General features: G+C 38.7%; 1 protein-coding gene and 1 pseudogene across 3 annotated transcripts in view; one reads left to right on the plus strand and one right to left on the minus strand.

Moving 5' to 3' along the window:
• LOC131824918 (vasodilator-stimulated phosphoprotein-like) overlaps positions 1–26979 on the minus strand; it is a 113568-nt gene that overhangs the window by 50807 nt on the left and 35782 nt on the right. For 2 of the 3 annotated variants that reach the window (XR_009351037.1, XR_009351040.1), the window contains one exon: positions 19629–19790. The gene's annotated coding sequence lies outside the window, so the exon portion shown is untranslated. Of the gene's footprint in view, positions 1–8576; positions 8807–19628; positions 19791–26979 lie in introns of those variants that run through there. The other variant, XR_009351038.1, reaches the window with a different exon arrangement.
• Positions 25426–25669, plus strand: LOC131824919 (TP53-regulated inhibitor of apoptosis 1-like; annotated as a pseudogene).

Below are 26979 nucleotides of genomic sequence, written 5' to 3' on the forward strand. Positions count from 1 at the left end.
TTTGAAACTTTGTTTAACACTGGAGATTCTCAGGAGTGCTACTAAGGAAGGTATTTCTGTAAGGGGGGGGGGGGAGAGGAAAGGTCATTCCCAGGACTGTCATCTGTTGGGAAGACAGTCAAATTCACATGACCAAATCAGTCCCAAAACTGAAGCTCCTAGCAGTCAGTGACACAATAATCAGAGCACTGGTAGTAAGAAAGTCTTGGCTAAACCAGTCTGTAGTGGAACCATTTATGTTTCTGTGATTGGATTCAAGCAAATATTTCCCTGCCTGTTAAGATTGGATGGGCCCAAAAGTAATATTAAAATACATAATTCAAAGTTAAAATTATGAAATCTCCAGAGGACCAGTTTGAAAGACACCAGAATAAGGAAAGTCAAGTAGAATATATAATTCTATATCCAGGCTATATTAGAGACTGACATACTATTGCTCTAGACTCCCTAGCATAGCAGTTTTCCTCCAACACCAGCAACTGGGTTCTATATTTAGCTAAGTAAATTTCTCAATCCTAGGAAATCCATTCAAACATGACAGTAATGAGTGAGCAGTTTTTTAATATCTGTCTACTCTGTATGTTATGATCTAATAACATTCAGGTTGCAGCCTTCAAAGCATTTTATAGTTCCTTGACCCTTTACCATCCACCTATATCTACAGATACCATTATGACAGTATATTGGTGAGGATCCTACACATAGACATTAGTGCCTCGCCAAGAGAGCCAGGTTTAGACCCAGTCATTCCAGATCCCCAGTCCAATGATTACTGCGTATGGGCAGTCTCACTTCCTCTGCCCAGAAATGAGTCAATTAACTGATCTGGTGACAGAAACATCATTTTACTAATTCAATTTTTTCCTAATTCGATAAAGTCCATCACACTAGAGCCATCAAACAGAAATGCTTAAATTGTGTTTATGTACACTTTAGATATATGTGTTGTTTCTTGGCTTCATAAATTTATTCCCACTTATTCCAGATTTCCCAAGAAATCTGAACTTACATAAATATTTTTAAAGAGGAAATTTAATTCAAAAGATTAAATAAAACTAGTTGTAAAATATCATCATAATTAACTTTAAGAAAACATCCTTAAAGGATAGTTCAGAGAAAAATCAATTGCGAGGAGAACTGCCAATATTTGTGAAGTAATGAAATTATCTGTCTTCTGAATTTTCTAAATTATACTTCAGAGAAATTAGCGAATATCTCATCTGTAAAATTACCAATAAATCATCCTGAAGAGTATTGCTTAGATTTTACCTATAAAACATACTAGTGCTTCTGTTACTACAGTTTTATTTTTCTGATCCTAAATGTACAGGATGACACAGCTTCTTAAATAAATTCTGCTGGTGTTTCATTTCCTTTGTAGCTATAAAAATTATTGCCAAATTATCATATGACCTAATATAACATTTTAAATAAAGTTCGCATTTTATTTATAATATGCTGGAGTCTGTTTATTAACTACAAATCCAAAACATCATGAAATCAAATATAAAATGCTATGGTCTTATTTATTAGCCATACAGCAAAGATTTGCTACCTTCTTTTAGCTGTATAATTTTTCATCCAAATCAAAGACACATTCAGCTTAGTCATCATAAAGGTTAAAAGACGAAAGCTCCTCTTGCCAAAAGTGAGGAGTAAAGTGAATTTTAAAATATTGATTTAAAAACAGGGACCTATGTTGAGGTGGATCTGGCTCGAAGTCAAATACAAATAGCAGAAAGACTTCTGCTTCTGGGGAGAGCTGCAACTTCTCTCTCAGATTTATTTAGCATCAAGTCTTATGTTAATACAGAATTTAAAAGAGCAAACCAAAACAGTGGCAGGGAAGTCTGTTGTACATCAAATAGCCTTGCATCTCTCATTTTGAAATCAGTACACAAATTAAAGATAAGAATGAAGAGCTACAGCAGCTTTTTATCAATTAACTCAAGGACAAGCACTTGAAGAATAACCAGAAAATAAGGTGAATGAATTCTGAGTAATAAATTGGAACTCTAGGTTTGTTGGATTTTGGGGGGGAGTTGGGGGTGTTTGTTTGTTTAAGGCACTTCTGTCACTGATTTGTTTGCAAAGTGAAGTGGGTTTTCTGCAATCATAGGATCAGTGCAACTGTCAAATGTTATCATTCAAGGAGCAGAGATTCCTAAAAATCCAAGACTGCTTCAGCTTTCCTTTGGCTGTGTTTGCAGAAAGTCACTCTGTCACTCTGGCCAAGGAAATGAACATCTACATCCTATTTTGCTTTTCTGTAAAATGTTGGTCTCCTAGACTAGAAAAATGTATTCAATAATCATTGTAAAAGACTTTGCAGGCTTGATGTACTAATTGCATGTTAATAATAACGATTACAAATAAGGATCCTTCAAAAGAAGCTTAGAGAAAACAGGAAACTACTTTGGGGTTCACTTGGGAATGATTGAGACTCAGAAAAAAACTCACTCCAACTTTGAGCAGCCAGGGATTCAGGAGAGAAAGTTCTTCTTCACCTCATTTCAGAAAGATACATAGGAAAACCAGAATATAAAGGGAATTATTTATGCCCTAATTACTGATGCCTTCTAATGCCAGTGCATATCCGTGTGTGTGTATATACGTGTGTGTGTGTGTGTGTATGACTAAATTTTAGGTAATGTTATATTGTAACTTTATTCGGAAGATCACATCTATTCTTTAAGTGACTTTGCTCTTTTTGACCACATCAGGATATGAGAAATTAGTTCAGATAATTTCATAAGAGGAATATCAGTATTATTAATTAAGTCCAGTGAGAGAGCTCTACAAAGTAGGTTGGGATGGTAGTAGCATGGATTTTGGAGTTGGGACAGACTGGGGTGAGAAAATGGCTCTGCCATTTTGCACAAATTACTTAGCCTCCTGGGTCTCACTCTTCTTGCTTGTGAAACAATGAATAATAACTCCCTCATTGGACTGCTGTGAGGATTAAATGAGATTACATTTGAAAAGCACCTTATTCAGAGTCTGGCTGCCCAATAGTCACTTAAAAATGTTGACTGTTCTCTTTTAACTGCATACTCTAACTACATGAGCCTAAATGATTCCATCTGAGAGAATCTTGCCCAGCCCTTAATTGGTATTTTCACAGAATTGAAACAGATTAAGACTTCTATGACTACAAGCATTATCAAATCTTCAGGGACAATTATTCTTTTCATGAAAGATTCTAAAGTTCTGTTAGTACTTCATGAATCTTACATGGGATACCCATTTTGTAAGTTTTCTAAAGCAGGATCTTTTATATGTGTGTGTGTCTGTCTATGTGTAAATATACATACATATAATAAATACAAATATGTTTAATATTCTTTTGTGGTAGAGAACCACTGACAGCCTGAAGAATGCTAATACTTCATCATTTTCAGAATGTCAGAGATGAAAAACCTGAGCTCTCACTAGTCTAACACAAATGAGAAAACTGAGGCCCGGAGAGTTTGGGTAACTTGTCCAAAGTCACATAGTGCTAGAATTGTGAAAATTCTATCAATCCAATGTTCTTTTAGTGCCTTACTTAAACTTAAAAAGCAATATAACATACTGCTGCTTTTTGGGAAAAAAAGTTTCTGATCAGAGACTTTACATGTTCCTTTGGCAGAAATTATATGGTATCATTGTGTTCATACAGTGGTTAGCAGAATTCTTTGGAATAGTGAGTGCAGCACACTACATATATTTCAAATGAATTAATGGATTTTTCTTAAGGCTATAGTGTGTGTGACTTTTTCTTTTGGGGAGTATAGTTCAACAAAATTGGATTTTGCTGTATATAATGGTTACAAATTATATTAAGTTTATGATGACATAAGCAAATGAATAATGGAACAGTTATCTGGAATTTTTTAAAATTATCTGGCATCTCATAAAGGAAGACTGACTGCCAGCGTGGATGATACATACTAAAAGCCCCTTGTTCTAAAGATTCTAAAGAGTGAACATTATGTTTTTGTACTTAAATGAAACAGTTGCCTGAAAATGTCACATTTCTTTTCCTGGCTACATTGAGTCTTGGATTATGTCTCTGTGAGGTCACACATCTTGATGAAAACTCAAAAATAAGATAACCTGATGAAAACTGTAAAATAAGATAACCATCAAGATATTGATGTAATCACAACATAAATAAGCATACAACTCTAATTAGAAAAGTTATACTTATTGACTTGGTACCACAATATTATACTTACATAGTAAATTTACATAAAAAAGCCATTCCAACTGTTGCAGTATTGCACGGCCTCTAAAATTCATGCCCTTAAAGATAATGGCAACATGAGGAAAAATGTCTGTTTTAATATTTCACTAGGAAATCGGTATTCACTGTTACATAGTTTTATAGAAGAGAATTCTCCAAAGAAAAGGGACAGAAAGAAAATATACCAAAATAATAACCGTAGTTGTGTTAGGGTGGCAGCAATATGAGTGCTTCTTTCTTATCCCTAGTTATATTGCTCCTGTAACAGAAAAAGAAATTTACAAGTACAAAGAAAATGAGTTCTATAAAAGAAAGTATAGTAATCATCTGTTATTTGTGGCAGCCTCAAATCTTTTGAAAAACCACCCCACATTTTGATAGTTTCCCACATTGTGAATTCTGTCTTCCCAAAGTAAATTCTAAAATTAAACATTTCTTAATCTCCCTAGCCTCTGAGTCTAGGGTGAATTTCTGGAACTTAGTTTCTAGCTCTCAGTTGCATCTATTAGAAACTACCTGAAAAACAGACAGGGTCCATATATCCATTCTGCCAGCACAGGAGGCTTTGATGTCATTGTTCTGGGGACAAAAGTGGGAACAGTAGCTTCCCAATTGCAACAAAGAGAGTTAGGTTTTGGGATTGGTGGTAACATAGGTTAGAACCTGTTCCTCTAGCCTTTCCAGTGGTTACCTGGACTTTCTAATTTCCCTTAAAAATCCCTCTCATTTAAATGACATAGGGTTGATTCTTTTGTCTACATGTAAGAATGCTAACAGATAGAAAAGGCTAACAAAATTGGAATTCACCTAAGAAAAGATGAATGAGGGGTGACACAAATAATGAGAAGATCACTCTGAACTTCAAAAGAACATTGTGATCAAACAAAAGATCTTTAAAATTTAAAAAGACTGTGCGGAAGAGACCTCACCCTTGATCCAAATATGACATGTGATGTGAGCAAGAAAGAAACCTCTGTTGTGTTAGGTCACTGAGATTTGAGAGTTAATTTACTACCGTAGCATAACCTAGCCTAGCCTGATAAATACTATAAATGGTATCTAAAATGGGATGTGTTTAATAATCAAATAAATATATAAATATAAAAGCTTTGTACAATTAGAGAACATTTTATCTAATAAAACTACATCAAATAAAGAATGAATTCAGGATTTGTTGTCATTTTGCATCAGGTAAAGATATCTGGGTTTACGTGAAAGCAACAACAACAAAAATGTAACACATTATGAGAAACCCTAAATATTTAATGATTTTAAAAGCAAATAGGTTATGCTTTTCAATTCTCACACTGTAAAAAGTATAATTTATGATGCATGTTTCCTTAAAATAATCCTCCAAAAAAGCCATATGCAATAATAAAAAGGCAAACCATATTTACTTATTGTGAAATTCTTGATTGTCTGCAGAAAGGAGTGTTAGAAAGTTGCTAATAGGATTTGTTGAAATTACTTCCAGCACAAGTAAAGATGTGAATCCTCCTTTCACTTGAAGAGATTCTTCAATGTCTGCTTGCTTTTGCAGCCCTTTTCCTTTCCAAATGTCTGTCTGGGGCTATACAACAGTAGTATTTTCTTTTTTTTTTTTTTTTTTTTAAGATTTTATTTATTTATTCTACAGAGAGAGATCACAAGTAGACAGAGAGGCAGGCAGAGAGAGAGAGAGAGAGAGAGGGAAGCAGGCTCCCTGCCGAGCAGAGAGCCTGATGTGGGACTCGATCCCAGGACCCTGGGATCATGACCCGAGCTGAAGGCAGCGGCTTAACCCACTGAGCCACCCAGGCGCCCCAACAGTAGTATTTTCAATGCAGTAGTAAATGACCTTTATTTCATAAAGCATAGGAATTCTTTCACCTGAAATAGCCACAGTTAGTTGTCTATTATAATCTCCACTACCCTATCTGCACAAAGTGATCTGGGCCATTGAGCCAACACTAGCAGAATCATCATGATATGTAGTGTGAATATTCCTGGTGTTCAGACACCATAATACATGATCCTTTACTATATCTTTAAAATGGTAAAGGATTTTTGTTTTGTGTATAGCAGAGAAGATCAAATAAGGGGAAATGGGATTCAACTAGGAGACATTTCTATTGGATACAAAGAATTTCTAGGCTGCCAGAATGAAAAAGAAACAAAAAAACAAAAGACCTGGAATGGCTTATTGAGGGGGAATGCCTGGTCTTTTGTCAGACATATCATTAAAAAAGACTGACTTTTCTTAAGGGCAGGAGACCAGGTCAGATACTCTTTCACAATCCTGTCTAATTCTGTGGTTTTATGATCATAAAACTAATAGCACATCAGAATTCTCTTGACTTCTCTTGTTTTCATTTATATCATTCATTGTCTCTCATATTTGCCAATGACTGGTGTTGCCGGGGGATGATCTATGCCCCTTCTCTGGCCAAGTGAAGACACACATGTACACCATAGAAGGGCAGTCAAATAATTATTAACTCAAGCATTCCTGCAGACAGATTCCAAACTGTACGACTCTACTAGGGGAAAGAAGTTCACCATTGCCCCCCGTATCAAACTGATTCATCTCTGAGCATGGTCCATTAGCCTAGGCTTCAATGACCAGTCTTTGAGGTTGTTCCTCCATGGATGTTCCCTTAGCAATGGAAAGTGTTCCCATAGACACCTTGTGTATCATCCCCCACCCCCCTTCTCCCCTACTCCTACTATGCTTTCACTTCGTTTCTCTCTCTATGTGGTCCCCATCTTCCTTCTCCAGCAGGGGCCCTTCACCAACCATAGCAAGCCTTTGTCCTCGTCCTATGACCTGGAAACCCTTTCAGTCCCTGCCATAGGCATGAGTCATAAACTTTCTTTGTTCTATTTGTTCGTGCTGCTGGATGAGAGAAGAGGGAAGATTTATATCCTGATGGTGGCGATGTGGTCAGAAGGATATGGGCTGGCAAGATTTGTTTTCTCTTTCTCCCACCCACCCCACACCCTACTTTGGCATTCTCTTTTAAAAATTCAGACATCTTCCATCAGATTGTGAATCCTCTTCCAATGGCTCTCAACACATCCATATATGGGAGTCATATTCCCCTTGCTACTATAATTTAGGACCTTATTAGTCAAAAGAATACTACTTTTCTTACAACCTCATATAACATTGCATGACTCTCTTTTATTAACTAGTCTTGGGACTAGCCATTGCCCTCTTCTTTCCTTTTTTCTTTTTCCATTCTTTTCTTTTCTTTTCTTTTCTTTCTTTCTTTCTTTCTTTCTTTCTTTCTTTCTTTCTTTCTTTCTTTCCTTCTTTCTTTCTTTCTTTTTTTTTTGAGAGAATGCATGCACAAGAGCAGAGTGGTCAGGGGCGGGGTGGGGGGTGGGGTGGCCAGATAGAGAGGGATAGAGAATTTTAAGCAGGCTCCGCACTCAGCCCAGAACCTGATGCAGGTCTCAGTCTCAAAACCCTGAGATTATGACCTGAGCCAAAATCAACAGTGGGACATTTAACTGACTGAGCCAGCCAGGCACCCAGCCATTTGCCCTCTTCTAAGAGTTGAAGGCCAGGTAACCACACATGTGTAACCTTACACATGTGTAAGGTATTATGTAAGTTGTGGAAGTCAGCGAACTGTAACTTATGAGCTGTGAGCCACATCCAACCCACGGACTGTTTTACAAGTAAAGTTTGATTGGCCACAGCCATACCCATTAATTTACCTATTGTTTAGGACTGCTCTTGCTCTACAGCAGCAAGGATGAGTAGTTACAGCAGTGACCAACCAACCACAAAACCTAGAATACTTACTATCTGGCTCCTTATAGAAAAGTGTGCCAACCCCTGATATAGTGTATCACATCTAAAAAGAAGACAGTCTCAACCTAAAAGATTGCCCTTAGAGGCTGATTCCATAGGTTTGGATAGTTTCCTCTTTTTTCTTTTTTTCTTTGAATAGGAGATTTACACTTCTGAGAAGTTTATTTTTTATTTTTCTTTCCCTACATCCTGCATGCCTTCACTGTAGTTAAGAGTTACCATATTTAAAATGACAGAATCCATCAAATCAACGTTGTCACTACCAGATATTTAACTTGGATGGGCAAGTTCATAAACTTAAAACCTTGGAGTGTCTCTCATTTCCCTCATCCCTCTATCCATATCCAGCTGGTCACCATGTTCCATTCCTACATTAGTTCCCCTTTCTATTCCAAGTACACCATTTGAAGACCTTGTTTCTTACCTGAACTGTATCAATGGGCTACTCACTCTCCCATTCTCCAACCCATCCCACCCTTACTCAGTCATTCTCACTGTATATATAGTGCCAACCCACCCTCCCCTAATTCCCTCACCATGGGTGCAGCCTCCCTCTCACACACTAGTCATTCTCACCTTATACATACCTCTAATCTCAGAATTAGGGCTTCTGGGGGCGCCTGGGTGGCTCAGTGGGTTAAAGCCTCTGCCTTCGGCTCAGGTCATGATCCCAGGGTCCTGGGATCAAGCCCCGCATTGGGCTCTCTGCTCAGCGGGGAGCCTCCTTCCTCCTCCCTCTCTCTCTGCCTGCCTCTCTGCCTACTTGTGATCTCTATCTGTCAAATAAAAATAAGTTAAAAAAAAATTAGGGCTTCTGTATCATGAAAAAGCACCGCTATTTACCTACTCACACAAGCTGGAAACATAGGACTCATCTTTGATCTGTCATTTTCCTTCATACTCCACACCTAATTAATAAGCAAGCCCTGTCAATTCTACCTCCTAAAATTTACAGTAATTCTAACAGAGGTAAAGAGTTTAAATGATACTTAAGTTCCCAGCCCAAGTTAAGAACCAACTAAAAGGCAAATACAGAAGTCACACAAATGACAATCAAAAGATGACCTTTATCAGTAAGAGAGCTAATATTCATGGCTCATGCTACCTGCAGGAGGATGCATCCTAAAATTGTGAACCCACAGCTAGACAGGCTTCTTACCCAAATTGCAGGCTCTGTAGGTCACTGCAGAGCCCCTGTGCAGGGCAGAGTGCAGCTCTTGGAATACTAATGGCATGGAAGAACAGGGTGGAACATGTGTGCAGCAGGCAGGCCAGCCTCCAAGAATAAGGAGGAGGGAGACAGGAGAGGAGCCTGCTGGCACACAGCCAGCACTGCTTGTGCCGGCAGTAAGTCTGACAAGTTCTGGGAGGAGTGAGTGATGAGGAGGAAAGACCAGGAAGGTTACCAAGAAGTCACAGGAAAGAAGATTCCCCTCCTCCAACATTCTCCAGATTTTTCTTCTCTTACTCCATTAAGCTTAACCATTAGCTAGTGGTGTGGCTGCCCCTGGAGACCAAGTTAACAGTCTACCTGGGCAATCCTGGTCCTCGACTTTCAAAAGACCATTCCCCCAACACCAACTATAGTTCTTCTGGATGCTGGTGGGCAATGTTTTCTTTTTAATTCTGGGAGGCTCTGAAATGAGTCAGAATAACACAGTAATTAATTCTAAAACCTGCATTCAAGGCTAAAAATCCTTTCTATATTCTATTTCCCTTCCCAAAATATGTCCAACCACATTGTTTAACGTAGTTCATCAAAGGTTTGGCAATGAGGGAAAATAACAACATAAATATCTTTAAATCATAAAAATGTCATCAACAGATGAAGTCCCAAGTGTAATCTTAACTGTCTTTTCTGGATTTTCCTGGGAGGAAATTGAAGTTAAAAATTAAATTCCATGCAAATTAGTACAAAGATTTCAGAGGTCAAAAGAATTGAAGTGCAAAATCATATTCTCTTGCACTTGTGAGTTAACTATCCAAAGAAATTAAGTCCAGACTTAATCCTTTCTGGTTTCTTATTTCTGCCTACTCTCAGCTAGAAGGGTCTTTACTGCCATGTATAGCTGGGGTGTCTTTGGCAGTTCCAACCCTGGCTGTCTTCTGTGGAATGGATATGGATCCTTTTGGGTGCATACTGACTGCGTGTCTAGGATGTCCTGTGTTTAGAGACTCCAAGACTTAACAGAACACCAACGACCATCACAACACTGGCCCCCCCAACCTGCCAAATCTAGAAGAACAACTGAATCTTGTTATCATAAATAAAATGATGTTTCCAGACCCCAGAGTTAGTGTCAACAAAGACACTAACAGATTCAGTAGTATATGACAAAAGGCAATGAGGTCAAGAAAATATCTTGGTTTAACCTCTTCATGATGCCAGTGAGTCTAGGCTAGTTACCTGAAATCCATAGTCTCTGAATTTATACTGAATCAGGGTCAATCTCCCATCTAGTAGTTAATTTTGACACTATGTATCTTCATATGGAAGGGGTACTGGGGCTTTGTGCATAGTCTTCTTTCTAAGATAGTAGCATTTGCAAGTACAATCTTGCAAAGTTAGAAACGTGCAAATAAACTCACTAGGTTTTATTTGACATGCTCCTGCCTTTCTACATAGTCATAATCTCTAATTTTGCATTGTCCTTTTAGCTCATGTTTCTGGCATCACGACGCTAAAGTAATTTTGAGTCTCATCAACAAGCCATGAGGAGGCCTTTTTGATCCTAGGCTACAGAAGGTGCTTCTATAACTCCTTGCTATTAAATTGGTTAGGACTGTAAAATCTGTCTAGGAAAGAGATTTTTGCCTAGTTGTCATATTTGATTCAGCTGAAGCATCACTCTTACCAGATTCCTGAACTATATTACTGTTAATGCTTCAGAGCTTTCTCATGGTCTTTGTGAATCAGTTCTTCTCCAGTGGGCTCCTTGATTCACTGTTTTGTCAACTTTTGTATAGTCCAGGCTTTGAAAAGCATCTGTGTCTAGGACATCGATAACTGATGTACTAGTATACGCCTATACCGATTCATTCCCCTCTGCCATTACCCTGCTACTTCTGCAGAGACTCAATTGTATTTCTAAAGTTGAACCTACTCTTAAATTGATTCCTTTCCTTTTATAACACACATAGGGCTAGAATTGGGGGCCTTCCTTTATTTGTTTTTTCTTTGCCTTCTGGCCCCCAAAATGGTTTTTCTAATATATTCCTCTAGCATTTGATTTGTATAGGCCTACCTTAGTGAAGAACATGAAATCAATACTTTTTAAGTCTACCAGAATCTATGCTGTTTAAACAAATCTTGACCACCTTTTCCTACACATGCTGGATGACTATCATGTTGCTCTTCCTATGTATCTAGGCTGTCCAGTAAGTGCTTATTCTGTTTCTACTATAGATTGTTTTAAGTCCTAATGGCCAATATGATTATGTTTAGAAGTGGTCGTCTTTGGGAGGTCATTAAGTATTGAGGGTGGAACTCTTGTGAATCAGCTTAGTGCACTAACAAAAGAGGCCCCAGAGAGCTCACTTTAACTAGATGAGATCAGAGTGAGAAGATGGCAGTCTATGAACCAAGAAGCAGGCTCTCACCACTTGGAAGATATTTTCCCATCAAATCTACATCCAATCTGGACCTAGAGTCAGTTATTTCTGTCTGGCTTTCCATTTTTATTTCTCATCTCTGTTGTGCTTTCCCTTAGAATGCCAGTTCCATAAATTTCTCTATAATGTGTCCTCAGGGTACAGGCAAGATCTCCTTGCCGCCTGCATTAATTGTCTATCTCTGAATCAAACCCATATAACAATGATTTCAGTATAATGTGGTTTTCTTCCTACTCATCCCTTCTTAAATCTATACAAATCCCTTAAGACCACTCGGTTGGACTACCTCAGTCTTCAAAAGATTGTTCTTCAATGCTTTTACTATGGATTCTTCATCTGCTTTTTTCAGAGGAACTTCTGAGTTCATTCATGAATTTGGTTTCTTGTGAGCAGGGAATCAGCGATCTTACCTCTTTTGTTTTTTAATGGGCTCAGTCACTACTCCTGAACAAATAATAGTTAAAAACATCTTTACCTTTTCTAATACCCTTTTTATGAACAGTTAGACCCCAGTACACCTCCTTTTCCTTTTGTATATATCCATCCTTATTGCCAAGAGCTCATGTTGATCTTCCTGTATGTCTAGTCTATCCACTAAGTTCTCATTCTATTTCTACTATAGATTGTTTTAAATCCTAATGGCCAATAAAATGATGTTTGGAAGTGGTGATCTTTGGAAGGTGATTAAGGTAATGAGGGTGGAATTCTTCTGAATGAGCTTTGTATCCTTACAAAAGAGGCCCCAGAGAGCTTCCTTCCACCAGGTGAGATCAGAGTAAGAAGATGACAATCTATGAATCAAGAAATGGGCTCTCTCACCAGACACCAAATTTGCTGATGCCTTGATATTGGACTCCCTAGCAGCCAGAAATATGTTTTTATAAACCACCCAAACAATGGTATTTTGTTATAACAAACAGACCAAGAGAGTTTCCTTTAAAAAAGTTCACCCTCCAGGGGAGCCTGGGTGGCTTAAGTCAGTTAAGGATCCAACTCTTGGTTTTGGCTCAGGTCATGACCTCAGGGTCCTGGGATCAAGCCCTGAGTTGTGCTCCACACTGAGTGTGGAGTCTGCTTGAGAAGGATTCTCTCCCTTGCCCTCTGCCCCTCCCTCTGCTCTCCCTCTTTCTCTCTCTTAAAAAAAAAAAAAAAAAAAAAAAAAAGTTTACCTTCCCTCCAGTTAATCATCTTTTCATCCTTTATTTTGATTTCATTCTTCCACTTTCTTTGCCCTTATAGTCAGAACAAAGCATAACTTTCATATCACCCCAATTTCTCCTTGGTTGCCTGAGGAAGCTTCATTGCTAGGGATGGAGGGCCCAGGCACAGGCCTTTGAGTTGTTTTTCTATCTCAACCCTTAAAATAGCACATTCTCCTTACTTTAAAATTTTCCATTCCTGTATACATGTTTATTAACAAAGTTTAGCATCTTTTTATGGGTGAGATTTGCAATTTGGATCTCCAGAACCTACAGCCATGGTCAGGACTTGTGTAGTAAATCCAGAGCCACTTGAGGTTACATTAAGGAGCCCAGTGTGGGACTTGATCCCAGGACCCTGGGATCATGACCTGAGTGGAAGGCAGTCGCTTAACCAACTAAGCAACCCAGGCATCCCTTGGAGATGCTTTTTGAGTCTGTGGACAAGCCACATGAATATTAGTTGGGCTACAGTTTTCTCTCTTGAGCTCAAAACAATATAAAGTATAGCAAAACTTCAGACAGCTGATCTGGCCCTGCATACCCAGAACTGACAATGATGATTTAAAGCCAGAACTTTCCCCACCATCCAAGCTATTGTCCTTTCCTGCCTGGATCACTGCAGTGGTTCCCAGTCCATCTCCCTGCCACCATTCTTGCTCCCTAATAGACCATCTTCCATATAGCCAGAATGATTTTTTAAAAATTTATATAAGGCAAAAAATATTATCAAGAAAGTGAAAAGATAACTCATAGAATGGGAGAATGGTTTGTAAATCATATGATTAGGGCCAAGTATCCTGAATATAAAAAGAGCTCTTACAATTCAGTAATAAAAAGACCAATAACACAATATAAAAATGGGAAAAGGACTTAGATATTTCTTCAGAGAAGTATATAAACAGCCAATAAGCACATGAAATGACTCTCAACATTGTTAGTCATTAGGGAAGTGGCAAATCAAAACCACAGGGAGATACCTCTTCACACCCACTAGGATGGCTATAATCCCCAAAACATAAAATAACAAGTGTTGGCAAGGATGTGGAGAAATTGGAATCCTCATACTTTGCTGGTTAGAATATAAAATTGCTCTTTCCCAGAATAGCCATTTTGGAAAAGAAATTAGTAGTTCCTCAAAAAGTTACACAGAGAATTACCAAATGACCTAGCAGTTCTACCCTAGGTATATACCCAAGAGAAATGAAATCATATATTCATACAAAAACTTCTACACAAGTGTTCATAACAACATTATTCATAAAAGTAAAAAAAGTGAAATAGCCCACCTGTCCTTTAGCAGATGAATGGATAGACAAAATGTGGTCTGTACATACAATGGAATATTATTGTGCCACAAAAAAGGAACGGAATACTGTTATATGCTACAACAGAAATGACTTTGAAATATTATTCTAAGCGAAAGAAGCTAGGCACAATAGGCTGTATGACTCTATTTATGTAATGTTTGGGATAGGCAAATCCATAGAGATGAAAAGCAGATTATTGTTTGCCAAGGGCTGAGGAAATGGGAAAGGAGACTAACTGCTAACAGGTACGAGGTTTCTTTTTGGGGTGACAAATATTCTGGAATTAGTGGTAATGGTTCACTCATTATGACAGGCTATAACCAGTAAACTGTACAGTTAAAATGATAAAGTTTATGTTATGTGAACTACATCTTAATTTAAGAAAAAAAAAACACTAGTTAGAAAAAAAAAAAAACCACCTTAGATCATGATCTTCCACTGGTTAAACTCTTCAGTGACTTCCTATAGCACTCAGATAAAACTGAACCTTCTTACTTAGTCCTGCAAGACCTATATAATGGGACCCCTGCCTACCTTTTTTTAATCTCATTTCCATCACTTCCCTCACAACCCATCCTCCATTTAGATTATAGTCCAGGTTCACTGGCCTCTCACTTCCAGTGCAGGTTTTTACACTTAATCTTCCTCCTTTGTAGAGTATTCTTTACCCAGCACTTCTCGTGGCCACCTCTCCCTTATCATGGAAGTCTCAGATTAATGTCACCTCCTCAGCAAGACTTCTCCCACCATCACTGTCTACCATATTACCTTTTATTATTTTCTTCACAGCATTTATCACTACCTGAAATTATTTGTTTATACTTAAATTCCCTGAGAGCAAAGATTTCGCCTGCCTAGTTCACTGCTATCACCCAAGTTCTAAGAATGATGCCTGACACAGAGTAGATGCTCAAAAAATATATTTTGAGTGAATGAATGGGATCTAATTTGTGTACATTGGAAATTTAGACATTTTGATGGTATTTGGGGGGCTGTCAGAGCTTCACCTGATTTGAATGAGAACTTTAGAGACCCCAGTGAGGCCATGTGTATAGTATCTAGGGTGGGGAATAAGAAACAGGAAGAGTGGAGAAATGCACCTTGTCATCATTTCCAAATTACCCAAGGACAAAATTTTATAGAAACCATGATCAAACTGCCCAGAGTTTATGAGATTAGCTATAGAAATGTTGCAGTGTAATTCACCATTCTGTTTATTCCCTGCGAGGAGAGTTGGGGCACACATGCTTGATTTGGATGTGCTGGAAGAGATCAAAGGGAGGGAGGATGGCTATGAGGCAGCACAATGAGTGTCCCCATGATTGCAGCTCAGCCCAGCCTCTAGTTCAGGCTTTGATCCTAGAAAGGGACAGTAATAAAGAACAGAGCCACTGACCACAAAGCACATCCGGGAAGAGGGTAGGCCAGGAGAGAAGGATGGTCTGACAGCCCTTAAGAATGGAATTAAGGAGCAACCACAAATATGCTTGTATTGGGAGTGAGAGGGGTGTCAGGGTAGTGGGAAGCACAGAGCTGACATCAGGAGGGCAAGTGGGGTCATGAGAGCCAGGAAGATGCCCACTGAAGAAGATACCCTAAAGCTTCTGTGAAAGATCTGAGGCCTGGGATCTCCATATTTTTCTAGTTTAAACTGAGCCACAAGCTGCTATTTCATTAGTATGACCTAGAGAAATGTGATTACACATATAATAGGCAACAGTGCTCCTATTTCCACCTTCAAACAATGGACATACTCCATTTCTATCCTGAGATCATCTGTGAATTATATATGGCATAAATTAAACGGAAGCAACATTGGAGGGAAAACCCACCTGTCACTGTATATTTTTGTGAGTCTAATCATTAGGCAAAGGGAAATGCTTACCTCTAAACTAGGCCAGGTGTGAAAAGAATGTAAAGATAATTTAGATTTAGATTATGAAATGAGGAGAAAGGTTATTGAGACTGGAAAGAAAAGGCCTGGAGGGCTGAGAAGGTGAGGCGGTGCAAGGAAATTAAAGGCTGGTCTGGGAATAATGACCAACAATGTAAGATGGGAAGAATAGAGTTTTAAACTTGGAAAGGCTTTCTTTGACATTTGCTTGAGCAATTACATATTAAGTATTGAAAATAAGTGAAAGTGATTTTTAGAAAGTTTGAATAAAAGAAAAGCAGAACATGACATGGCCCAGCTTGCTCAGACACACTGAGGTAATTTCTAAGGATGTTTTAGATTGTGAATTTAATAAATTTCAGGCTGTAAGAAAGAACGTGGTGCTGGCTTATACAGATTTGGATTTCTAGAACAGCCTAATAGGTGGCCTCCACTGTCAAGCTATCTTGCACACCCCACTGCCTAACTAATCTGCCTGAGAAAGCCTTTATAATCACTGTAAAACCCTGAGCACCTTCCCATGTCTTACTAAATCCACTCTGAGCTCTGCCTGGCCCTCTGGCCCACCTTAGCTGTTCCATCTTCCTTCTTAGTTCTCTCCAGCACACAACCCTGTCTCAGACCTGTCTCTCCACTTGTTTTGCTTCTGGACCTTTGCCCACAATGCTGCCTTGGTCTGAAATGTATGCTTTCTCTTGTCTGCCTTGCCAAATGACATCCTTTTGTCAAGGTTGAGCTTATATTCCAATTCCATCATGGGTCTTTCTAGATTGTCCCTTTCTTTGAACTCCTAAAACACAATTGCTCAATTATATACTGCCATATATTAGTCCTTATACTTACATGTTAGTACCAGGAACTGGAGGAAAGAGAAGAGAGAAATTAATAACAGAGAAGTGTGAAATTCTTGATTTAGATTCTGATTTAGAGGTGGGTGTTTGGCAGAGGATGGAGGAAGTACAGCAAAATGGTCCCAGAAGCCTTTGGTATCGGAAAGGAAGCAGGGACAGTTGTAACGAGCATCCTGCTTTTGCATATCACTTGGCAATAACACCTTAAGTTTTAAGTTCAGCATCATGAGGAATAAGAAACTCTAGATGACGAAAGTTTATCATGCACAGTATTGGATCCCATTCCAGACTTACTGAATCAGCATCTCTGAGAGTGGGGCCAACATTCTGTGTTTTAATAGCATTCTAGGTGGTTCTGATGCACAATAAAGTTTAGAGAACCAGTGCTTTAGAGCTTTAGTGCTTTTGAACATTACTCACTATATAAAACTAGTTCTTTAATACATGACATACTTCCTTGCCTTCTGGAATAGGACAGGCTAAACACAAAGTGCTTCTTTTTTGTGGGACCAGAGTCACCATGATCATTACTTCTTGCCCAGTGCCATTATAATAGGCAGCACACCAGACAGAACACCCAGGCACCGTGCTGCCAAGGCCACAGGGCACCAGGTCACCTCACTGGAGCAACTGACTGCAAGTGCTATCCGGGTCCATCATTTGGGTCATTGTCTATAGCTTGGGGCTTAATGAAAACAATATAGACCAGTTGAAATTGATTGAATTACAGTACAAAAGAACACAGTTCACTAATTATGCCCACACCAAAGAGTATAGTGAATATCTTGCAGAGTTCTCTGTGCCCCATTCCCATGTCTCTTCACTAAAGAAGTGGTGGAAATTCTTCAGCAACTCCTGGGAATTCCATTCTCAACTGTATTTGACTCAGTATCAAGGCTTTACTGATCTTCCTCCAAGTAGCACTCTCTCTTTTTTTTTTTTTTTTTAAGATTTTATTTATTCATTTGACAGACAGAGATCACAAATAGGCAGAGAGGCAGGCGGGGGGCTGGGGGAAGCAGGCTCCCCGCGGAGCTGAGAGTACGATGTGGGGCTTGATCCCAGGACCTTGAGATTATGACCTGAGCTGAAGGCAGAGGATTAACCCACTGAGGCACCCAGGCACCGCCCTCCAAGTAGTACTCTTCTTGCTACAGACCAGTTTGCCCAGGAAAAACTCCTTCCTTAGAAGTCATTAAAAATTCTAAAACTCTACATCTGCAATTACTCAAAGTTAAGATTTTTATTAAGATATCTCCCCAGATGATGGCTCTCTGGGGTTAGCATTCCTCGACTGCATTATGCTGACTTAATACCAGCTTCTTACTGCCAGGGAAGAGCAGCTTGTCCATAGGCACAGTTTTATATCTATCTCTCATCAGAATCTCTGTGCTCTGTCCCCACGAAGGCTTTCAGTAAGATTTACATCCAGATTAGTTCCTTTTGGGAAAAAGTAACTTCCAGTTGAGTCCAAATTGAACAAGATTTCCTTGGATCTGAGGGTAGCTGCGTATGAAAATTTGACCGCTTCTGCCAAAATGCCTCTCAGAGGTGTTTCCCAGTGTTCCCCAGAAATGTTGTGTGCCTGTTTGCCCACACCCTCAATAGCAGAGACAGAAATATCTTTTTCCTGTAGATACCTTGGTGCCCTATGACATCTTCACATAGTAGTTGCCACTAGAAGAACTTCAATCATCTCTCTTCAGATGCTGACTCTTCCTCTCATACAGTTTTCTATTTAATTCAAACAATTGAATTGAAAACTTACTTTGAAACTAGTTCTCACAACTATAAAATCACAGAGCTTACAGTTTTGCTATGATATTTCTAATAGCTTCTGTTCTTTTTCTTTTTGAAGATGAGTTAAGAGTTTTAAAATCAGAAGGAAAAGAAAATTTTACATGATCTAGCATCTATTTGTATAATAGACTTTGGAGTTTTGTTGTTATTTGTCTCCATATTCTAAGACATCTCTTTATTTCCATTCATGGAAAAGCATTGCCATTTATTAGGAGTCAAAACCTCCCTTACCCAGTACTGTCCCATTATTCATTTCTAGGGCAGCTGAAGTTCAAAAATTAATCACTAATGCAGGATTTTAATAATAGAAGAAACTGGTTTGGGAGTGGGGAGAGTATATGGGACCTTTCTGTACTTCCTGATTAATTTTTCTGTAAACCTGAAACTACTTAAAAAAAAAATAAAGTCCATTAATTTCTTTAAAGTAAAAAGCAGAATAGGCTATATATCAAAGCACTGTTTTTATAACCAAGAAATGCATGCACAGAAAACAATAAAACACATTTTACAAAAGCAGACATAAAGAGAAGACACTCATTTAATATGTTAGAATGATGGTCTTTGTGGGGAGTGATAATAGAAGTAGAGTATGGCAAGAAAATGAAATAAAGAAAAGGAGACAGAGAGATAGTGCATGAACGAATGATGGTAATGTGCCATGAACTGAATATGATCAAATCTGACCTATAAACTTGAAATCTTAAAAAAAAAAGAAAAAAGTAGTGGTTCTTTACTTGGGCAGGGAGGTAGAATTTAGAGAAATTTTAAAAGAACACACATGCTTCAGCCCCATTTCAGACCCAACTGCATCAGAAACTCCAGACACAGAGCATGTACATTTTGCAAAAGTTCCTATATTAGCCAGGACACATTTAGTTACAAAACCCCAATTCAAATAAGTATAAGCAATAAAAGGAATTGTATTGGCTCACATGGCTTGGAAGTCTGAGGAGCAGTAGCTTCAGGCACAGATGGATCCAGGAGCTCAAGATATCCAATCAGGCTCTCACTCACTGCTGCTCACTCACTGCTTCCCTTTCCTGACAGGTTCTCTTTCCATGTGATCGGGAAGCTTTTTATTGACATTTCTGGTCCTGTGGAATGAACACTACAATTGACAATGCCTAAAGGGCCATGGGAAGTGGAGTAGGAGTTCCCCAACAGAAGGGTTAGGCTAAGCACACCAAATGAGGTAATTATCATATCTTCCCAGGAATTTAATTCAGAATAAGTCACACATTCCCTTGTAGGGTGATATCACAAGATCCCTTGTAGGAATCTTCATGGCAAAAGAAAAAGTCACTAAAGCATTTTCCAGGTTTCCCATCCTGGTCTCTTGGCTCACTTTAGCTCAGCTGCCATGTTCAGTCTAGTTTTGAACACACCATCATGTTCAGTCACACCTTCCCCTGTCCCAGGAACACAAACACATTCATCCAAACTTGCTATGCATCTGGCTTACAACTCTCCTGGATAGGTTTAGAATACAAAATAAAGATATTTAGGGCACCTAGGTGTTCAACAATATAGGTGATGAGTCTAAGATGGAGAAAAACTGGGTAAGTTAACTTATCCCAGGTCACAGCATGCAAAACTGACAGAATTTGAACTCAGGTTTTATACCTCCAAATCTTGTGCTCTGTCAAAGTTACAACATTGCACAGATAGTATTAATAATAAAAATGGGACGCCGAACTGCCTCAGTCGGAAGAGCATGTGACTCCTAATCTTCGTGTCGAGAGTTTGAGCCCCACGTTGCCTGCAGAAATTACATACATACATACATAACTTCAAATAGTAATAATATGTGGCTAGAAAGGCATGACCTAGTTACAGCTGCTGTAGAAGAAAGAAAGAACAAATTTTGGTGGAAAACTAGCTGTCAATGCCACAACAATTTAGTAAACTTAACCATTTAAAAACAAACAATTAACCATTTAAACAAATCATATTTGCTCCAAATCCTACACCCCTGCACTCTGACCCTGCAAAGACCAATTTGTCATAAAAGTTAGGAAACTTAAACTTCTAGGCCTCTCATTTGCATGGACTTTTCTGAAGCCCTGTTAGGGGTCTGTATGAGTTAGCAATTTCTGTATAACAAATTACTCCAAAACTTATCATCTTAAAACAATGACCTTATTATCTCACACAGTTCCCGAGAGTCTGAAATCTGGGAGCAACTTCTCTGAGTGGCTCTTCTCCAGAGGGTTCTGTGACAGTTCTCATGACATAGGAGCTGAGTTCCCCCAGAATGAATGATCTGAGATAAAGGGGTCCAAGTCATAATGTCCTTTATAACCTAGACTCCAAAGTGCCATCACTTCTGCTGAATTCTGTTGGTTTCACAGACCAACCCCAATACAATACGAGTGAAGAGTTATACCAGGGAATGAATACCAGGAGACAAGGAAAACAGGTGGGCGGTGGGAATCTTCATATGTGAAGCGGGCTATCAATAGGCATGTTCACATGTTTTTTGTAGCATTGACAAAAGTAAGACTTACTTTATGTTGTCTTAATGAGTCCTCCTCAATTGTATTAGCTTATGGCACCACCACAAAACATGAGTCCTTTTCTTATATGACCTTTCCAGAATCTTTAAAATCATTTTAGAACATGGTGAATCAATTCTACAAACTAAAACCATTATAGCTAAATTCTGAAGGGATGAAGGACTTTTTCAAAGTGTGTTTGTTTTCATGACTGTTAATGTTATATAGTTGTGCACTGCTAATTTGTTATCAAAGCTAGATGAGAAGTTAGGAGATGCATGTCAGTCTACATTCTACCTCTAACAAACTGGGTGATTCCTTTGATATAATGCATTCTGCTCTCAGAACTAGCTTTGTCAATACCAGTGGTTGCATTAACTAATGTATACAGGCACTTCCAGACAGTTCTTTAAAAGTCTGTGATTAAATGATAGGTCTCTCTATGCTACACATTTCTCATCCATAATATGGGGATGACAGTATCTACTTCACAGAGGTGTAGTGATGATTAAATGAGGCAGTCTATGTAAAGTATGCCAAATATCCTAGCAAGCAGTGCATGCTCAATAAATATTAGCCATTCTTACTCTTTTATGCCTGAAAATTAACCACCTCAGGAAGCCCATTTTGAATAGTTTTATAATATCATAGTAATTTGTAATTTCAGTTTTCATCTCAGATGACTCTGTAAGCTTTTATAAGTGACTTAAAGGTAATATGAAGTACTATCAAGGTTGTGGAACAACTGGAACTCTCATATGTTTATTGATGGGAGTATAAACTAGTGTAATGACTTTGGTAAAATATTTAATAATATATCCACTTAACCTAAACTTATACATATCTTATGACCCAGAATATCCTCTCCTGCTAAACTCAACATACAATAGTGCTACGTTCACAAAAAGATATATGTGAGAATATTCATTATAGCTTTATTGATAATATTCAAACTAAAAACACCCAAATGTCTTTCAACAGTAGAATGGAAAAGTAAACCATATTCATAAAATAGAATGAATATAGCAATGAAAAGAATAAATCTCACCATGATGTTGAGTAAAAGCCAAATATGTAAAATGCATATTTCATGATCCTAATACTTGGAGTTCAAAATCAGGCAAACAAAACTGAGGTAATGGAGGTCAGAAGAATGGCTCTTTGAATAAATATTGATCGGAAGAGAGGGCAAAGGGAGTTTTCTTGGGTGCTGGAAATGTTCTACCTATTGATATGAGTAGTGGTTTCACAGGTGTGTACATATGTCAAAAATCAGTCAAGCTTTAGATTTAAGACTTGCACATGTTATTGTAAGTTGCATCTCAATAAAACATTTTTAAAGTTGGTAATAGTATAAAGAAATACATTGCTGATATCATTGGTGTAGGAAAAGAGTCTTGACCATGATTCAGATTTTATGCAGTTCTGTTTCATTTTAGCTAAATTTTGACAATTATGGTTCTAGGTAGTAATTAATGAATAATTAATTATTACTCCCCTATCATATACTACCTTATTAACTGTGTCAATTGTCCCCTCATTTCCCAAATATTTAAGTGCCAGATGCTCTGCTACATGATGGGATCATTAACAATGAACAAAATAGATATAGCTCTTACTTCCACAGGGCTAGGTATTTTGGCAAGACAGAGAAATAAATCAGAAGTTAAAATTGCAGAGAGACAGTAGAGTGCAGAGGGGTGCGCATAAGAACACTTCCCCAAAGCCATTGGCTGGGAAAGTGAGAGACTGATTTTTGTGTTTTTGCAACCAGTGGAGCTCAAAGACAGGAGTTTGAGAGGTGGGTGGGCTTGGTTGGGGTAGAGACCTGAGGGTGCTGCCCTACTTCTGGAGAGAAGGCAGGCAAGCAACCCAGGACAGATGATGTGATCTGAGGATCACCTAAGGTCAATGGAGAGAGTGTAGTTCTTGGAGTGCATCTGTGGGAGGTGGCATTCGCAGACACACCTCTCTGGTGACAAAAGAGCCAATGGGCACCATTCCCCCCCCCCCCCCCCCCCCCCCCCCCCCGTCCCTAAGCACATGCACAGAGACACCTGCTGAGGGCAGCTAACCCAGACACTATTTAACCTGTTTGTTCCAAAACCTACGCCCTTGCACTCTGATGCCCTTCTCACCAAACTTGAATCCATTCTAGCACAAACAGACCTTTCCTTGGAAAACCAGCACAGGGCCCTCCACAGCACATTCCTCAAGTTTTTGTTTTTAAGATTTTAGTTATTTATTTGACAGAGAGAGAACACAAGTAGGCAAAGAGGCAGGCAGAGAGAGGGGGAAGCAGACTCCCTGCTGAACAGAGAGCCCAACATGGGGCTCGATTTCAGGACCCCCGAGACCATGACCTGAGCTGAAGGCAGAGGCTTGACCCACTGAGCCACCCAGGCGCCCTCAAGTTTGAAGTTTTAAAAGTCAGCAGACTTGGCTGGGATAGAGCCCAAAGTGTACTATGCTGCTTCAGGCAGGCAAAGACAGATAGTATGAAAACAGAGATCTGAAAAATGCCTGGGATGCAGGAGGGGGAAATTATTTACTCTTCTGGAGGGTTTCCCTGAGAGCAGCAAACCCTCTCTGGGTACAAAGGAATTGGTTGGACACATTTCCCTCCCCCATGCCTCAGCATAAACCAACTGCAGTAAATAGCACAGCACCAACACTGGCTCCCTAACCTGCTTAGAGAACTATACATCACAGAATGTATAAAGAACTATACATCACAAGAATACACTTAGGGAACTCACTGACTCCATCAAATGTAATAGCATTCATATTATAGCAATCCTGGAAGAAGAAGAAGAGAGAAAAGGGTGCAGAAGTTTTATTTGAGGAAATAATAGGTGAAAACTGCCTTATTCTGGGGAAGTAAACAGACATCCAAATCCAGGAGGCACAGAGAACTCCCATCAAAATGGCTGATATCAAGACATATTGTAGTTAAATTTGCAAAATATAGTAATAGGAAAAAATCCTAAAAGCAACAAGATGAAGTCCTAACTTACAAGGGAAGACCCACAGAGCTAGCTGTAGCTCTCTCCACAAAAACCTGACAAGCCAGAAGAGAGTGGCATGATATATTTAACATGCTGGATGAGAAAAATCTGCAGCCAAGAATAGTCTATCCAGCTAGGCTGTCATTCAGAATAGAAGGAGAGATAAGGAGCTTGCCATACAAACAAAAGTTAAGGAGTTCATGACCACTAAAACAATGCTACAAGTAAAAGGGCACTCTGAATGGGACAGACCAAAAGTGACAGACTAGAAAGGAACAGAGAAAATCTCCAGAAACAATAACAAGACATGTAATAAAATGGTACTGACTACACATCTATCAATAATTACTCTGAATGTAAATGGAATAAATGTTCCAATCAAAAGACATAGGGTCTCAGAATGGATTTTTTATTTTTTATTTTATTTTTTATTATTATTTTTTTAATTTATTTAACAGACAGAGATCACAAGCAGGCGGAGAGGCAGGCAGAGAGAGAGGGGGAAGCAGGCTCCCCGCTCAGCAGAGAGCCTGATGCGGGGCTCGATACCAGGACCCTGGGACCATGACCCAGGCCGAAGGCAAAGGCCTAATCCACTGAGCCACCCAGGCGCCCCCAGAATGGATTTTTTAAAAGAAGCTATATATGAATATATATAGCCACCTGGGTTCCCCCAAAATGGACTTTAAAACAAAGACTATAACAAGAGACAAAGACAGACACTATATAATAATAAAGGGGACAATCCAACAGGAAGATCTAATTATAAATATTTATGCAGCCAACATAGGAGGACCCAAATACATCAAATAGTTAATAACAAGCATAAAAGAACTAATTGATATTTTACAATAATAGTAGGGGACTTTAACACCTCACTTACAGCAATGGACAACATTTAAGCAGAAAATCAACAAGGAAAAAAATGGCTCCGAATGACACATTGGACCAGATGGACTTAACAGATATATCCAGAACATTTCATCCTAAAGTAGCAGAGTACGTATTCTTTTCAAGTGCACATGGGACATACTCCAGCATAGATCACATACCAAGTTACAAATCAGGCTTCAACAAATACAAAGAGATTAAGATCATACCATATATTTTTTTCTGCCCATAACACTATGAAACTTGAAATCAACCAACAGAAAAATTTGGAAAGACCACAAATACATGGAGATTAAACAACATGCTACTGAAGAATGGATGGGTCAGCCACTGCCATGAATAGCATGGGGGAGGCCTGTACCAGCGTGAAGTGTGAGTTTGACCAATGCTTCAATTGGTGGTTTGCCAAGAAGTTTTAAAGCGTCGGCTCGGAAGACCCATACATCAACCCCTTCGAGTGCTATCAGCAGTATTCAGAAAGCAATAAAGGAGAGATTCCCACTGCAGGACTGGAATTCATGGGCCATGGCAAAGAAAAGCCCGAAAACTCTTCTTGAACTTGAAAGTCACCTTGACAGTCACTCCTCCAGTCAGGAAATTGAGGACACTAGATTTCATCAATTAAGACTGTGAAAAAAGTCATCAATTCGATGGGTTTAGGAAGGAGGAAGTTTCTCTCCTTCCTGTCCTCTCTCTTGTGAAAGATGATGAACCATCACTCTGCTTTGAGATGATTTCTCACTTGCTTTGGCATCCTTGCAGGAACTCCATGTGCTAAAACCAAACGATTTCTTGGATTATGGTTGCAATACTTGGTCTGGGATCAGCTTTAACTATCCTTTGTATGTAAATACTGATAAACTTGTCAGAATGATCAGGGTTGCCTGACCTCTTGAGTTTTGTGGTATGTTGTATATACAATCAAGTATATTGTATATACACTTGTATATACAACCAAATATATTGGTAGGAGGTATAATTCATGCAAGCAATTAATTAGGATCACTCTTTTCTCTCAGGGAGCTAAGCCTCTGAAAAGGGATCCCAGCCCAGTAGTTTTAACCAATGCTTGGGAGCACGGTTTCATTTTCATATAATAACTTTTAAGATTGCTGGTGGATTGGGTTAGCCAAGAGGAAGACAGCTTAAACAGACAGTTCCCTGCCTTAAGAAGAGGTGTCAATTTCTAATTAAGCTGTGAAAGCTTGAAGAATGTTGCAGTATACACATTTCAGAGCTCATAGTGTAAGTTAGGAAATAAAATCCTTGGAGTAACAATGGAGGAAGATACTAAATTGCAAAATTTGCTATTGCCAGCTTTCAGATCAAGTCAGTTAATGAAGCCAACCTATATTATCATTAAAATTGCCAAAATGCTGCATCTGATTAAATGGAAGAAGAGTTTGTTTTATTTGCCTATGTACCCACCCTGTCCTGTGATATCTGTAATCATGAAGATGGAATAAATAGTAACATTTAGTTACAAAAAAAAAAAAAAAAAAAGAATGAATGGGTCAACCAAGAAATTAAAAAATACATGAAACCAAATGATAATGAAAACATGACAGTCCAAAATCTTTGGGATGCAGCAAAAACAGTCATAAGGGAAAGTATATAACAATACAGGCCTATCTAAAGGAGCTAGAAAAAGAACAACAGATGAAGCACAAAGCCAGTAGCAGAAGAAAAGTAATAAAGATTAGAGCAGAAATGATCTAGAAACTAAAAACTAGTTTTTAAACTAATGATCTAGAAACTAAAAAACAAAACAAAACAAAACAACAACAACAAAAACCCCAGTAGAATAAAACAATGACACCAGGAGCTGGTTCTTCAAAAAAATGAGTAAAATTGATAAACCCCTAGCCAGACTTAACAAAAAGAGAGAG

Source organism: Mustela lutreola, chromosome 2, assembly GCF_030435805.1.
Source record: "Mustela lutreola isolate mMusLut2 chromosome 2, mMusLut2.pri, whole genome shotgun sequence".
NCBI classification, from domain to species: domain Eukaryota; kingdom Metazoa; phylum Chordata; class Mammalia; order Carnivora; family Mustelidae; genus Mustela; species Mustela lutreola.